Consider the following 16,342-nt stretch of genomic DNA (forward strand, 5'->3'; position numbering starts at 1 on the left):
CAAAATTCTATTTCAGTTTCCTATAGCTTTCTTTCTTCCCAGTGATAAGCTCTATGAAAGTTTATAAAATGCATCAATCCGTTACACACACACATTAACAACTGCTGTATGTGTAGAACTGTGCACAGCATTAAGAACAAATTGACTACATTCTTTAAGTTCTATAGCACAAATAAACATTTAATTTCGTCAACTTATTAATTCCTCATTATATATAAAAGATATGGCTAATGATACAGCTTAGTAAAACCTAAGTACATTTCTATTCTCCAGCTAAGTATGCAAGATCGCCTTCATCGTTACTTGTCCCCACTACTCACCTCTGCGTATCTTGTCTGTAACTAGCTGAAATAAAAAGTTAAAGTAAATCGATAAAATTATCTAGAGGTCCACTGGTTTCTTCTGCAACAATGTACTTGTTTCTCATGATATTACTAGCTATGATCCACAGAATATGCTCCTCATGCAAATAAGTTTGGGAAATGCTAGCTTAAAGTTTAGCAACTTTGCATCAGGCCTTGGTTACTAATATCCACTTTAAATATTCAAATGAGGAATATTATGCCTAGAATTTCCCAAATATATTTTACCATGAGGCCTTTTCCCAAAACTTACTATCTTCAAGAATATTCCATGATACCGAGTTTAGAAACTTATGATTTAACATTTCTGAGTTCAGCTTTTTCACTCACTCTCTTTCTGCAGAATATACTCACAATCCCACCCTCTCAAATCAGGTAAATCATATCTACTTTATGGTAATTAAAAAGCAGAAGCAGGCACAAATCTACATGTTAGAGAAATATGTTCACAACTTACAGAAAAAGACATTTAAAAGACATATATTTAGTATCAGAATATTATTAATAAGTCACATATTGGTTATGGCAAGTAAATAGCATATGGTCAAGAATCAACTTGTGTATATGGGGCCCCTGGGTGGCTCAGTCGTTTAACTGGCCAACTTCAGCCTAGGTCATGATCTCACTGTCCCTAAGTTCAAGTCCCGCATCAGGCTCTGTGCTGACAGCTCAGAGCCTGAAGCCTGCTTCAGATTCCATGTCTCTCTCTCTGCTGCCTCTCTCCCATTCACACTCTATCTCTCTCTCAAAAATGAATACATGTTCAAAAAATTTTTTAAGAAAAGAATCAACTTGTGCATACTTGGCTCTTGCATATTTGACTTGACAGTCCTACACTCAGACATAACTGAGAGTTACAACTGTCACGTAAAAAAACAATATAGTTACTTGTTGAGGGCACCGAAATTCTTTTCTCTGTAAAAACAACAAGAACATTGACAGTATTATGAAAATCACCTTTTTCACAACTCTGGAAGTTAATCAAACCCATGTGTCAGTCTACGGAATGTTTGCTGAAGTAGGTAATGCTGAATCTTGGTATAAAAAAAAAAAAAAAGACAAAACCACAGTGAACGTTGTAGCATTTTAATTTATCCTGTTTCCTCCACCTCATGCCCCACAGTCTCTTCGGAGTATGATGGTTATCTTGAACACCAACAACCTACAGCTACAGTGAAAAACAGAAGCCTAACAGCCACTGGATAAGACAAAACAAAGTTGGAGTTTCTCTAAATTCCAGTCCCCAGGTAGCTGCCATAGTTTCACCTGTCTCCTGAAAACCTGAGTTCTAAGGTTTGTTTTTGTTTGACTTAAGTCAGAGATTTCCAGTATAGTTTCCCTAGGAGCATGTGCTAAAAATTATCAGCAGTAACTGCTTACCACAGCAGCTGCCTAATGTGATGGTAACAACTGAGGCAAACAATAAGCTAAGCTAAACCATTAAAAGGAAAAGCTGAAGAATAAGATGTCCAAGCAAGGCTTTGAAAAGCCCAAATGCTATTCCTGGGTATCCAGTAAAGACCATGAACATACATAGGCTGTCCACATGCCCAGGAAAGACCTGACAAGGTCCCATGCTCTTACTTCTGACTAATCTTGTGTTTCACAAACAGGAAGTGAGAAGGAAGCCAGAGTTGTAAACTGCTTTCCTGAGCATAGCAAGTGTGTCTCTACACACAGAGACAACAGGCAAAACTGGGAACATGGTTTGTTCCAGATACTTAAGGAAATCTCTTACCATTAACTGACCACTAAACTATCCTAATAGAGACCTCAATGGCTACATAGGACATAATAGACAAGAATACACATACTATAGAACTCAGGTAAGTCATTTAACAAATCAAAAGTACCAACAAGTGGGGGTAACTGGGTGGCTCAGTTGGTTAAGCGTTCGACTTCGACTTGGGTCATGATCTCATGGTTCATTAGTTCAAGCCCCGCGTTGGGCTCTGTGCTGATGGTTCAGAGCCTAGGGCCTGTTTTGGATTCTGTGACTTCTCTCTCTCTGCCTCTCCTCTGTTCATGCTCTGTCTCTGTCTCTCTCTCAAAAATAAACAAACATTTTTAAAAAATTTTTAGAAAGTAGAAACAAATGTTTTCAACAGCAAACCATAGAGGTGTGGGTTCTTATTTCCAAAGTTGCTCTATTACTAAAAAAGTTAGTTTTCAACAAAAATTAGCAGATATGCCAAGAAACAAGAGCATATGTCAAGAAAATCATACAACTGTCCTGAGGAAGACTAGACTTTGGACTTACTAGGTAAAGACAAGTTATTTTAAATATATTTAATGAACCAAAGGAAACCATATCTGATGAACTCCTGAAGGCAGTGGGAGAACATATTCTAAGCGCTGATAGGAAAAAGACCATGAACTAAGAATTTTATATCCAGCAAAATAATCCTTCATAAATGAAGGATGACATTCTCAAGTAAGCAAAGAGTGATAGAATACTTTGCCAGGCAGCATGCGCTACTAGAAACACCAAAGGGAGGCCTTGAAGCTAAAGTGAAGTAACATTAGACAGCAACCTGAATCTACATAAATAGACACAGCCAATAAAAGTAACTACATACATAAGTTAACACAAAAGGCAGTATAAATATCTTGTACCTCATTATCTGATTTAAAAGGCAATTGAAAAGAATAATTATAAATGAGTCCTGAAGAGTATACAGTGTATGAAGATGTCATTTGTTTGACAATTTAGCACCAAAGACTATACGGAGAACCCAGCACTGCTGAATCTTATGCTGTTGACAAAGGTAAGGTTTGTTTTTGTTTTGTTCTGCTTTTAATGCTAAAAATATATGTAATTAAAATAAAATGCAGGAGAGACCCACACCTTTGCAGGCAGTACTCAATTTTCAAATCACCAGTTTGGGAACTTTAGTGTCACTCTCAGCCCTATAAGAAGTATAAAATGCATAGAATTAGTCCACTTTATATATTGGAAATGTACTTTATAACAGTATGAGCAACCTGCTGCTGGAGCTACATTTACTTAGGTTATTACCTTCCAGAATCCAAACAACTTCCTTGAATACTCTGCATCAAGATATAAAGATTTTGTTTAGGTGTTGCTAAATTCAGTACCTATAAAAATGCCGACTCAAAACCCATCAGATCAGTGTTCTAATGTGTTGTTTAATAAATGCTTGGTAAACTGTCATACCAAAATGAGATACAGTAAAGATAGCTGATTTCACCTAAAAACATAAACTTGTTCTAGCTTTTCTTCCATTTATTTTATTCTTACTGTTTTGTATCAGACTGTTCCTATCAGTCTCAGCCTACTGATAGGAATGCTATCAGCTGCAAATGTCCAGGGGCACTCACGTGGGCCCCAGTCAGCCTCCCAACAGGCATCTCCTGTCTCCAAAACAATGTTTTGACTGAACTAACCCTGGTTCTTCTTACTGTGATTCCCAGATACCCTTCAACAACAACCATCAGGAAACTTGGAAAACAAAATAAAGGTTTATCGCTTACAAAACTTGGAAATGACACAGCATAACCAGGGATACACAATGAGCTCCCAGGTAGAGAACACACATGCACAGGTCAAGGGTTCTGCTCTCCTGGGGTCAAGCATGGGGACCTACCGTTTGGGAGGCTCAGTCTTTATTGGTGAATTTAAAATGTACAGGGAAGAATTTAAGGCACAGGAAGTGAAAAGCGGTCCTAATCGTCAGTTATCAAAATCAGCTAACATCTCTGAGGCAAACACAATGAAGATGAAATCCCTGCCTTCATGGACTGCATATCTGCAGGGGATAAACATAAATAAACCAAATAATTACAGATCCAACTAAGTATTACAAAGGAAATTAAAAAGGGAATTAGAAAGAAGGAGAAAAATAGACAGGAAGGCTTCATAGGGAGTTGATATTTAAGCTGTGATCTACAGGATGAAATTAAGCCAGAGCATGAGAAAAAGCACTTGTGTCAGCAGAGAAAATGATATATGACCAGTCAGGTTTGTAAAGCTGTTAATACCTCAATAATGTTACAGGTTCAATACCTACTTTGTTCATGTCAGAAAGTACATGGTAAGAAGAAAAAGGAAAAAAAAGTATTTTTTAAAGGCAAAACAGAAACATCTACTATTTGTTTACTACTGATGATTTGAGTACTGGTCATAATTTTTTCATTACCCTGTAGTAGAATGATATACGCATTTTCTTGCCACCATCACAAATGTGAAGTGTACCTGCTCACTAAAGTGATGTTGGGATTGGTCACATGGCTTGATCTGTTCAATGGAATGAGAGCGAATGTGTCAATGTGGTAGGCGCATGCATATCACTTATGAAGAATCAGAGTTTTCCACTTGTCTTCTAATTTCTGCCATTACAGTAAGAAGTTCTCCAAGATAGCTGCTGGCCCTTCAGTGTGGGCTCAAGAAACACACAGAGAGCAAACCTGAGCATAGCCCTCAAGCAAGGAACCACATACAACAAGCCAGTCAAGCCCAACCTGGATCAACCAACTCCCAGGCAATCCATAAACAAGAGTAAACAATTGTTTCATCCTGTGAGTTTGGGGGATATCTGTAACAGCTGACAAACACTTCTAATACCAAGCACTGAACTAGAAAATTTCATATTTCATCCAAAGTTCTCACTGACCCTTTGAGATAGGGCTTAAAGACATACCTATGTAACCATTAAGAAAATGAGGTCATGAAACAGACGGACAGGTTAAGAACCAATGTTCAAACCCAACAAATGCAATTTCAAAGTTCTGTGGCTTTTTATTACTGTGATAGCCACCTTTCTCATCATTAGCTTCAGTCTACTAACAACAGCATCAATCAACACACAAATTCTTGGCCTGTGGCTAGTCTAGGATTTTCAGATGTGAATTACAAAAGATAAACTAAGAACTCTAATTGGGGTTTCCTGATTTGTTTTTGTTGTTGAGTGAATCTCAGGATTCACTTTACCTGGGTGCAAACTAAACAGAGTCCTACCAAATCTTAATGCCACTTTAAATAATATCACTATTTTATCTTTCAAAAAATAGAGTCAAGAAGCAAGCTACACCAGGGGGAGAAAGTATATATAATTATACTATTGATCATTGTCATTTGATTAGAATAATTTATTTTTTATTTTTTAAAATTTACATCCAAATTAGTTAGCATATAGTGCAACAATGATTTCAGGAGTAGATTCGTTAGTGCCCCTTACCCATTTAGCCCAACCCCCCTCCCATAGAATAGTTTTTTTTTTAATTAAACTTTTACCACAATGTGTTCATGAAAACAAGAAGACATTTTAAGTACACAATTTGACAGTGGTAACCCCTCTTCAAAAAGAACTTATTAAAGAAAAGATGTTCCTTTTAGAATTAAAACTTAATTTAATAAATTAATAAATTCCTTCATATTAATGAATAAAGCCATGGTAAAAACAAAAAAAAAGTTTATTTAACTGTATGTTCAGTGCTGCATTTTAAGGGTCCCCCCCCCACATATTACACTGCTTTATATCCCACTAGGACAGGATCTAACATGAGTTAGAATAGGGTTGAAAACAAAGGGCATTTATGCATTCCAAAATACATCAAAATCAAGTTTCAGTAAGTAGGCTAACCTACTTCTAATGAAAGGGGAAAAGTGTAACTTCCTGATACTCTTAATTCCATTTAGTATTTTGTGGTAGGGAACACACAGACTGCACCCATGTTGCAACCTATCTTCATCAGATTAAGGAAGGCTTTGGACATTTAACTTATAAAGAAACTTCCGATTACCTTAAGAAGAAAAAGAAAAAAAAAAGCCTGACCAAAGCATTTTACAAGTTTTAGTTATTTTTAGAATTACAGGATAAAACATTTTTCCTGGCAGTTTTCTCATTACCCTACAGACTACTATGGCTAAGAAAAAGGTGTGTTTCCAAGAAAGGAATTTAGAATCATTAAACACAATTAAGTAGGATGTTTCCTGAACCTCCTTCACTGAACTCGATCAGAAAATAATGGAGTTAGTCATCCTATTTTATTCCATTTCAAATACACTTATTCCCCTCGGGCATATATATAAAAAAACATACTCAACATCAAGACTAACCCACAAAGTTAAACCAAAAAGATGAAAACCAGAGATAAAAAGACAGACAATATGCTAATAAAAACTGTACTGAATATACTTCCAATGAAGTAGGTAAGGAAATACTCCAGTCTTTTCATTCTGTGTTGCCAAATCTTATTGAAAAAATATTTGTATAAGTAATTATACTTTTTACAAGTGAGTATCATCAAGATGTACTAGAATAAAGCATGCCATTGTTGTAACAATTTCAGGAAACCTAACAGGTATTGTAATGATACCACAATTTTGATCTTGTTTTTGTCATTTAACAGATAGATACTGTCCAAGTACCTTAACCTCTTAATTATAAAATAGGAATCTATCACATACTATTTATTCTGCCTTCCATAGAGTGGATAATCTGAACTAGTAGTCTGCCTTTCCCTTCGCATGAATGGGTAGTTCCATGTTAATTTAACAAATTAAGTGTATTCTAAGATGAGGCAGAAGAAGACCTTTTCAATCAGTTTCAACTGACGATGTATAATAATCTTAAAAAAAAACATGTACACTCCTCCTTGGTCAATCCTCCTCTATATAAACTCCCAACCAACCGAGCAGTGAACAGCAGCTGAAAATATCTGCTGCTTGAAATAGACACTTAGGCACAACAGACACCAAAAAGACAACTGAAATCAAAAGGGCAAGTGGTTCTATATTAAGTGATAGGCATTTACTTTTGTTCAACGAATACTGCATTTTATTATTTAAGTACCATGTATTTTAAAGTAAGAAATCTAACAATGAATAGAAATATGTGGCCAAATCGGTTTTAATTGTGTAAGCTAAAAGATCAGTCATTACTGGAACGCTGCAAACTGAGGCCAGTATTTCTATCACTGAAATTAATCTTTTGAAGTTAACAGTTTGAAATGAAGTATGAAATCTCTTTCAAGCCAACTGTTTATTTTCTAACCCAACTTGAAATGCCCTTGTCGTGATTCACCTGGCCAATGTCTTCACTACTGCAACCTCTTATATGCTTTGAGGGCATCATTCCATCGGCTCAGTCTCTGCTGCATTAATATCTCATGCTTACTTAGGCTTATATCACCAACCGAATGACCACTGAGTATCCTGTCAACCTCTACTCAGAGGTAATCATTGCCATACCCAACTCTTTACCTGTTTCTGAACCATAAAATGAGGGGCAAAAAAATTTTAGACTTTCAGGTACAGGGGTGAATATAGGCCCAGAAATATTTAAGATCGTGCTCATTACTGTTCAAGTTCATGGAACTAGAAATAAAAGTAGGGTATTTTGGGGTCCCAATGTAATCACTATTCTTAACTTCTTCCATCACTGGGAAGGCGAACAGGCTTAAGAAAGGTAGTATATTAGGAGGCCTTTCTGTCAAGACAGGCAAGCCCCTCAAAGGGAATACTGACCAGAACAGTGGCTTTAAGTCAGTACCTGCTCAAAGTGGAAGTTCATTTATTACTACAGTATCAAGTATAGTACCCTACTACTGCCTCTGTTATTTTTTTATTACATAACATATAGCCTTAGATCAAAATTCCTGATTTAAGTTATAATGGCAATACGTAACTGGTTCAACAACTTATATACCCTATTTATGCTCAATAATAAAACATTATTAGAAATAGGAAAAAGTTTCACACAATTCTACATTACTTACAAATCTATCTCAAAATGATGAAACAAAGAAAAAAGTTCATATAATTAACCACATTTACATATAAACGTTACCAGGGACTGAAGTGATTGAAATGAAGAACAATAGAATTGTTCATAATATGTAACTTTAATTGTATACTATTTAGAGACATTTCTTTCTCAATCCAGCCAACACTGTATTATCCCCTTTCATGGACAAGAAAACAAAGACTCCAAGAAGTCTAAGAGTAAGTTGCTGAAACTAGCAGAAATTCAGCTATCTTCCCCATGTGTTACTCTTAAAACAGAATGATTGTGAGAGATAAACAGCCTCAAATTCTTTGAGGAAGACAATCTGTTTTCTACTGGTTGTCTTCTAACTACTCCGACCTACATAGTAAAAGAAAAGAGATAGGGCCTAGGCACAGACCTGGAACCTAATAAGACTGGCCACTTCCCCCTTAGACTCATAGAACACAGTCTATTTTCAAGTTCACCACATTCTTCAATTCACTGTTGATCACAGCCAATAGATTTCAATATATTTTTTTATCCTGGATGTTTTTTCAGTTCTCAGTTTTCATTGTATTTTTTTTTTATATATTTTCTGTATTTGTCTTGAAATTCATCAGGTCTCATCTATTAAGTTAATGTTTTCTTGTATATTCAACATTTTTTTCAATATTCTTATTTTGAAAAACTACTGTTTCCAACATCTGGTTTTTTTTTTTTTTTCTATTGACTCGTTTTCTTAATATAAATCACCTTTACTTTTTTTTTTGAACATATAATAACTTTCAACTGAGTGGACACTGTAGATACGTGTTACAGACAAGTCTTTCTTCTTTCTCTGAAGAGAGGTGACTGTTGCCTGTAAGCGGTCTCTACTCTTAAGATGTGGTCCTTCTGGATTATTAATGAAAATCCCAAGGTGTTTACTCACTACTTTTAACATGACAGGATTCCAACCCTCAACTCTGTTTCCTTGGGGGTGAGTACCTGCTTCAGTCTCTGGTCATCTTTCAGCCTTCCAGTTGATGTCTTCACACTGCCTTGGAGTACTGCCCCATACTGTACAGTTCAGGAGTTAGCAAAGCCTTCAAGATGTTATAATCACATATGCCCCAACTGTTCTGTAGCCATCCCAACTGCCCTGGGAGTCCCGTGTTCTAGACTGTGGCTTCTCAGGACAAAAATCGTAGCTTTCTTCCTTGCCACTACAGGAATGGAGAAGTGGTCTCAAGATAAACAAGGAAAACGATATTGTTCACTCTTCAGTAAGGACTTGTACACTACACATAATTTGAACAAGAAAGGTTTAAACCTCTCTTTAAAGGTCTTTTTTTTTTTAATGACTTGGATTTAATCATCAGAAGCAAACTAAGTAGCAAGCTTACAATAGAGAAAACTCTCATGTGACGCCACCCAGGCACCCCTGTCCTTATTTGATTTTAATACCAACACTATATTTCATGAGGTAGGTCATTTTTCCTCACTTATTCTCTGCAACGGTGTGTATAAGAAGCATGTTGAATCTTCAAATTCTGTTAGAACTTCCTACTAAAACTGCCTAAGCCTGGAGATTTTTTTTAGGGGGCAATATGTTAGGAAGATAGCTTTTTGGTAGCTGTTGAATTAACATAATTTCTGTAACGGTTATTGAATTATCTAGGTTTTCTCCTTTGAGCTATTTTTGACATTTTTTTTAGAAATTGACCAATTTCCTTGATATCATCACTTGTTGGCATATTAATTAAAAATCTATAGGAAGCCATTGGTTTACAAACTATATATTTTCTTTCAAGACCTGTTTGTCTTTTGCAAACTGAGCTCAGACAGAAAGGGGCTGGGGCCACCCCTCAATCTGATCCCTTCCAAACAAAGACATCCACAGTGTCCCTGAGAGCCTAGCTCAAGGAAGAGGGAGCCTCTGCTGGCTCTGTACACTGAGGTTGCCTTGCCCACCACTCACTCCTGGCCAGCAGTGGAAGCCCGCCTTGCCATGGTCATCACCCTTTTTTTTTTTTTTTTTGTGGTTGGAGATGAAGTCCTCAATCCCCAGGAGCAGAACGGCTGTCTTTTATGTTTGCAGCTTGACAGCCAGGGGCGCCCAGATGCCCACCTCTTTCATATCCACCAAGGTACTGGTTTCAAAGCTTTCTGGGTGTACTTGGCCCAAAGGAAAGTAAGCAGACAGATGGCGCTGGCCTCATAGTTCTGGATAAGGGTACGAAGAACGACCTCTAAGGCCTGGACAACAGCCTTATGGCCTGTATGGCCATTGTTGCACACCAGTCACAGCCTTGGACTTTTCTGTCAAAACATGGGCCACAGCTATTTCAGAGGCCCCACCTCCTGGAATCATCTGGGGGTCCAGAAGGGGGACATACTTGCATGGCATTCTGGAGGTTGTGTTTCACTTCTGAGAGATTCTCTTTGCTGGCCCCATGGAGGAGAATGGTACAGGCCTTGGGGTCTTTACACTCAGTGATGAATGTAAAGTACTCATCTCCAATTTTCTTGATATCCAATACACCTGCTGCCACTGTCCCAGCATCTTCTCTCAGCTCCTCCGGCCAGCTGACTACCCAGGCCCCACAGGCTCTGACAATGCCATTATTGCCTATCTGACAATGAGTAAAACTCTAAAAAGTCTGAGGAAATATACCCAAGAAAGGAACAAACTTAGAAAAAAGAGGCCCCTCCTCTCCACAGCTGAAATTGAGAGCTTAGACATTTAAAAAGGTCTGGCTGCGGTGCCTGGATGGCTCAGTTGGTTAAGCATCTGAGCTCCTGATTTGGGCTCTGGTGGTGAGATGGGAGTCCTGCAACACGCTCTGAGCTGACAGCGCTGAACCTGCTTGGGATTCTCTCTCCCCATCTCTCTGCCCCTCCCGTGACTGCATGTACTCGCTCACTGTCTCAAAATAAACATTTAAAAAATTAAAATTAAAAAAAATAATAAATGCAAAGGCCTGGCTGTAGCCCATTGGATGGTCAAGAAGTTTAGCAGCCTGACCTGGGCCAGAGATGGTGCACCATCAGCAGGCCAAGGCTGGGATGTCAGAAACCATGGGCTACGATACATGGTCAAGAACTCGAGGCGGCTGAACAGGGTACTGCACACAGGGACCAACAACCTGGAGCTTTCTACTGTGCCAGGGAACTAAGGCTAGCAGGCACAGAACCGCAGGCTGGGGCTGGCCAACATGAAAACCTTCACTAGGGTGTCAGCAAACAAAAGCTGCCTGGCAGGGAATGGGGGGCCAGAACTGCCATAAAAAACTTGCTAGAGAATAAACAACACTCCGCACTGCACACCCATGCTAATGGCAGCTGTGGACCCGGCAGGAATGCAAGCATACCACAACCAGAAGGAAAAACCCCTTCCTCCCACATTATCCCTTCAGCACCCTCCACTGAGCAAACTAAAATTTTCTTGGCAACGGAGAGATGTCCACAGGATCTAGCAAGACAGCAGTGACAAGTAGATTTAGACATGAGAGACAAATTAAGTGGCATCTCATGTAAATGTGGGTTTTATCCACTGTTGATTCCCATCAGGGATTGAATCTCTTTCATTTTCTGCCTACTTTTAGTTGGTCTTTACTGCCTTCACCATAGATCTATTATACAGATATATATAACATAAATAGATCATCTCTGTATTTGTTTCTGTCTTAATACATATAGGTGGCATAACTTTTATTTTTTATCTACTTCAAAGTCAGCCATTCGAGCTATTGTGTCATCAGTAGAAGTGAAAAGCTGTGGATGATGATTTGATTTAGAATCTAGAGAATACTTTGAGCAGAGAACTTCCACTCATTTAATGTTTCAGGCTACTTACTGTGAGGTTTTATCAAACATGGCCATGTTGGCACTCAACGGTACACCTAAGTGTCACTGACAAACCCTTATCCAAGATGTTCTCAGGGGGAAAAAACAGATTTCCACTAGACCTCCAACAAAATTGAATTTACTCTAAAGCATATGAAATGGTATCCTCAAATGGACCAGATAAATGCCAAAATCACATTTATAGCTCACAATTTGAAACATTCTCAAGATGTCAAGGCTCAAAAAAAATCCTGTCCACAAAATGCAGCAAACTTGGAAATGACATGTCAATATTTTTATGTGTTAAAATGCAAAATATTTAAATACATGTTAAGAGACATGTAGTTTGGAGGGATAGATTACACAAAACTAACTCGGATCGGGGTATTCTCTACAACAAAGGTTGTTTCTAAACATGCCAGCTTTAATATTATATAGTTAGCAATTTTTTTTTTATGTCATTATATAGGACTTTAAAGTTCTAGGCAGCAGACCAATAAACCACAATCCTGTGGGAACCACTTAAAAGCAAAACTTTCCTTCTAGTTTTGTGGTAATACTTTGTGAAACAATAAGAAAGCTGTATTACAAAATCAAGTAACATTGGCACCAAACACCACAGAATATTTTTATGCAAGAATTGTGTGTCTTCCAAAATGTATTCTTTTGTAAACAAAGTAAGAAAATTTAGCAGTGCTCACAACTCAGTAAGAGCTGACTATACAGGATTTATCGGTCTGGGGAGCAGGGCTACTGTAAGTGATCTAATCCCTTGTCACACAGGAATCAGACCTCACACAATTGTCAGAATTACTAGGGAAGGAGCAGAATAAAGGATGTGTTGAAGGATCAGAAGAGTCATCATTGATTCATCAGTCTGACAAGCCAAACCTACCCAGACACCTAAGGGGGACTTTGAGGACAAAGTTATGCTGAGATCTGTGAACAATAGTTGCCCTCGTATAGTTCCTGCCTCAGTGGGTCCCCGGCCCAGTGATGAACCAAGGCTGGTTATGGTAAAACAGTAATGATGACTAGCCATCATTAGGATCAGTTAGATGGCGGAACATGATGGGAAGGACAGGTTGGAACCCGCAAGGCACCATTTGTCTGTCCATCACCTAGTCTGAAAGCACAAAGACCTTAGGAGAAAAATGGCTTCTGTTTCACTTCAGCGTTCAAAGTCTCACTCTTGCTCCTTTGATAAATTTAACCAAAAAAAAAAAAAAAAATTAAAAAGGAAGAGGAGGAGGAGAATTCCCAACTTAACAAAACCAGCATATGGATACCTGCCATGGATGAATATTATGTAATTCAGATATACACAAAAATGAATTTATTAAGCCTAATTTTTCTTAAGTTTTTACTTAAGAGCCTCAAATAGGACTCAAAGTTCTTAGATCTGTTTAAGAAGTCGGTTTTGTTTTGGCTAGAAGTTGGGTTTTATTTAACATCATATACAAAAACTCAAAATGAAACAAACACCTACCTCTAAGAATGAAAATTATAAAACTCTTAAGAAAATGTAGAAGAGGGGCACCTGGGTGGCTCAGTCAGTTGAGCGTCCGACTTCAGCTCAGGTCATGATCTCAAAGTTTGTGAGTTTGAGCCCCGCGTCGGGCTCTGTGCTGACAGCTCAGAGCCTGGAGCCTGCTTCAGATTCTGTGTCTCCCTTTTTCTCTCTGACCCTTCCCACTCACACTCTGTCTCTCTCTCAAGAATTTTTTTTAAAGAGAAAATGTAGAGGAAAGCTTTATAGTGTTCACTTTGGCCATGATTTACTGAATGTAACACCAAAAGGACAGGCAACAAAATTAGAAATAAATGAGGCCATATCAAAATTAAACTTTCATATATGAGAGGACAATATCAGAGTGAAAAGGCAATCCCTGAGATAAAAGAAAGAATTTGCAAGTTATTTATCTGGTAAGGGGTTCATATCCAGGGTATATTAACAACTCTGAAAACTTAATAATGAAAAACCAACCTATTTTTGTCAATGGGCATAGGACTTGAATAGCAACACATCTTCAAAGAAAATATATTCTTTGTAAACAAATAGCCTCCTATGGATTTTTAATTGATATGCCAACAAGTGATCATACCAAGGAAGTTGGTTAATTTCTAAAAAATTGTCAAAAATAGCTCAAAGGAAAAAACTTAGGTAATTCAATCATCATTACAGAAATTATAATGGTAACTCAACAGCCACCAAAAAGCTATTTTCCTACCCTTATTGCCCCCTAAGAAAATATCCAGGCTTAGGCAGTTTTACTAGGAAGTTCCAACAGAATTTGAAAACTCAACATGCTTCTTATAAACACTGTTCCAGAGATTAAATGAGGAAAAATGACCTACCTCATGAAATATAGTGCTGCTATTAAAATCAAATAAGGACATTAATTTTGTATCCTGTGCCTTTGCTGAATTTATGTATCAGTTCTAGCAGACTTTTGGTGGAGTCTATCAGGTTTTCCATGTATAATATCATGTCAATCTGCAAAAAGTGAAAGCTTGACTTCATCTTTGCCTATTTTGATGCCTTTGATTTCCTTTTGTTGTCTGATTGCTGATGCCAGAACTTCCAACACTATGTTAAACAACAGCAGTGAAAGTGGACATCCCTGTTGTGTTCCTGATCTCAGGGAGAAAGCTCTCAGTTGCTAATTGATTAGCTAATAGATAGCTAATGCTATCATCATTGAGGATGATATTAGCAGTGGGCTTTTCATAAATGGCTTTTATGATGTTTAAGTATGTTCCTTCTATCCCGACTTTCTAGAGGGTTTTTATTAAGAAAGGATGCTGAATTTTGTCAAATGCTTTTTCTGCATCGATTGACAGGATCATATGGCTCTTATCTTTTCTTTTATTAACATCATGTATCACAATGATTGATTTTCGAATACTGAACCAGCCTTGCAGCCCAGAAATGAATCCCACTTGATCATAGTGAAGAATTCTTTTTATATGCTGTTGAATTCGATTTGCTAGTATCTTGTTGGGAATTTTTGCATCCATACTCATCAGGGATATTGGCTGTAGTTCTCTTTTTTTTTTTTTTTTTGCTGGGTCTCTGTCTGGTTTAGGAATCAAAGTAATGCTCGCTTCATAGAATGAGTCTGGAAGTTTTCCTCCCCTTTCTATTTTTTTGGAACAGCTTGAGAAGGATAGGTATTATCTCTGCTTCAAATGTCTGGTAGAATTCCCCCCAGGGAAGCCATCTGGTCCTGGACTCTTATTTGTTGGGAGATTTTTTATAACTGATTCAATTTCTTCACTAGTTGTAGGTCTGTTCAAGTTTTCTATTTCTTCCTGTTTGAGTTTTGGAAGTGTGTGGGTGCTTAGGAATTTGTCCACTTCTTCCAGGTTGTCCAGTTTGTTGGCATATAATTTTTCATAGTATTCCTGATAATTGTTTGTATTTCTGACGGATTGGTTGTAATAATTCCATTTTCATTCATGATTTTATCTATTTTTTGAGAAGCCTGGCTAGAGGTTTATCAATTTTGATTATTTTTTCAAAAAACCAACTCTTGGTTTCATTGATCTGCTCTACTGTTTTTTTTGTTTGTTTGTTTTTAGATTCTATATAGTTTATTTCTCCTCTGATCTTTATTATTTCTCTTTTTCTGCTGGGTTTGGGGTGTCCTTGCTGTTCTGCTTGTTTATCCTTTAGGTGTGCCGTTAGATTTTATATTTTGGATTTTTCTTGTTTCTTGAGATAGTTACATTCTCATACACTAATAATGAAGCAAGAGAAAGACAAATAAACTGATTCCATTCACAATTGCACCAAGAAGCATAAAATACATAGGATAAACCTAACCAAAAATGTAAAAGATCTGTATGCTTAAAACTATAGAAAGCTTTTGAAGGAAATTGAAGAAGATACAAAGAAACGGAAAAACATTCCGTGCTCCTGGATTGGAAGAAATATTGTTAAAATGTCAATACTATCCAAAACAATCTACACATTCAATGCAATCCCAATCAAAATTGCACCAACATTCTTCTCAAAGCTAGAACAAGCAATCCTAAAATTTGTATGGAACCACACAAGACCCTGAATAGCCAAAGTAATACTAAAGAAGACGACCAAAGAGGCAGGCATCACAGTCCCAGACTTTAGCCTCTACTACAAAGCTGTAATCATCAAGACAGTATGGTATTGGCACAAAAACAGACACAAAGACTAATGGAATTGAATAGAAACCCTAGAACTAGACCCACAAAAGTATGGCCAACTCATCTTTGACAAAGCAGGAAAGAATATCCAACGGAAAAAAGACAGTCTCTTTAACAAATGGTGCTGGGAGAACTGGACAAGAACATGCAGAAGAATGAAACTAGACCACTTTCTTACACCACTCACAAAAATAAACTCAAAATGGATGAAGGACCTGAATGTGAGACAGGAAA

General features: G+C 37.5%; 1 protein-coding gene across 3 annotated transcripts in view; it reads right to left on the reverse strand.

Moving 5' to 3' along the window:
• Positions 1 to 16,342, reverse strand: part of CRPPA (CDP-L-ribitol pyrophosphorylase A) — a 318,326-nt gene that overhangs the window by 239,916 nt on the left and 62,068 nt on the right. The gene's annotated exons all lie outside the window — the stretch shown is intronic.

The sequence above is a fragment of the Leopardus geoffroyi genome, chromosome A2 (assembly GCF_018350155.1).
Source record: "Leopardus geoffroyi isolate Oge1 chromosome A2, O.geoffroyi_Oge1_pat1.0, whole genome shotgun sequence".
In the NCBI taxonomy this organism is placed as follows: domain Eukaryota; kingdom Metazoa; phylum Chordata; class Mammalia; order Carnivora; family Felidae; genus Leopardus; species Leopardus geoffroyi.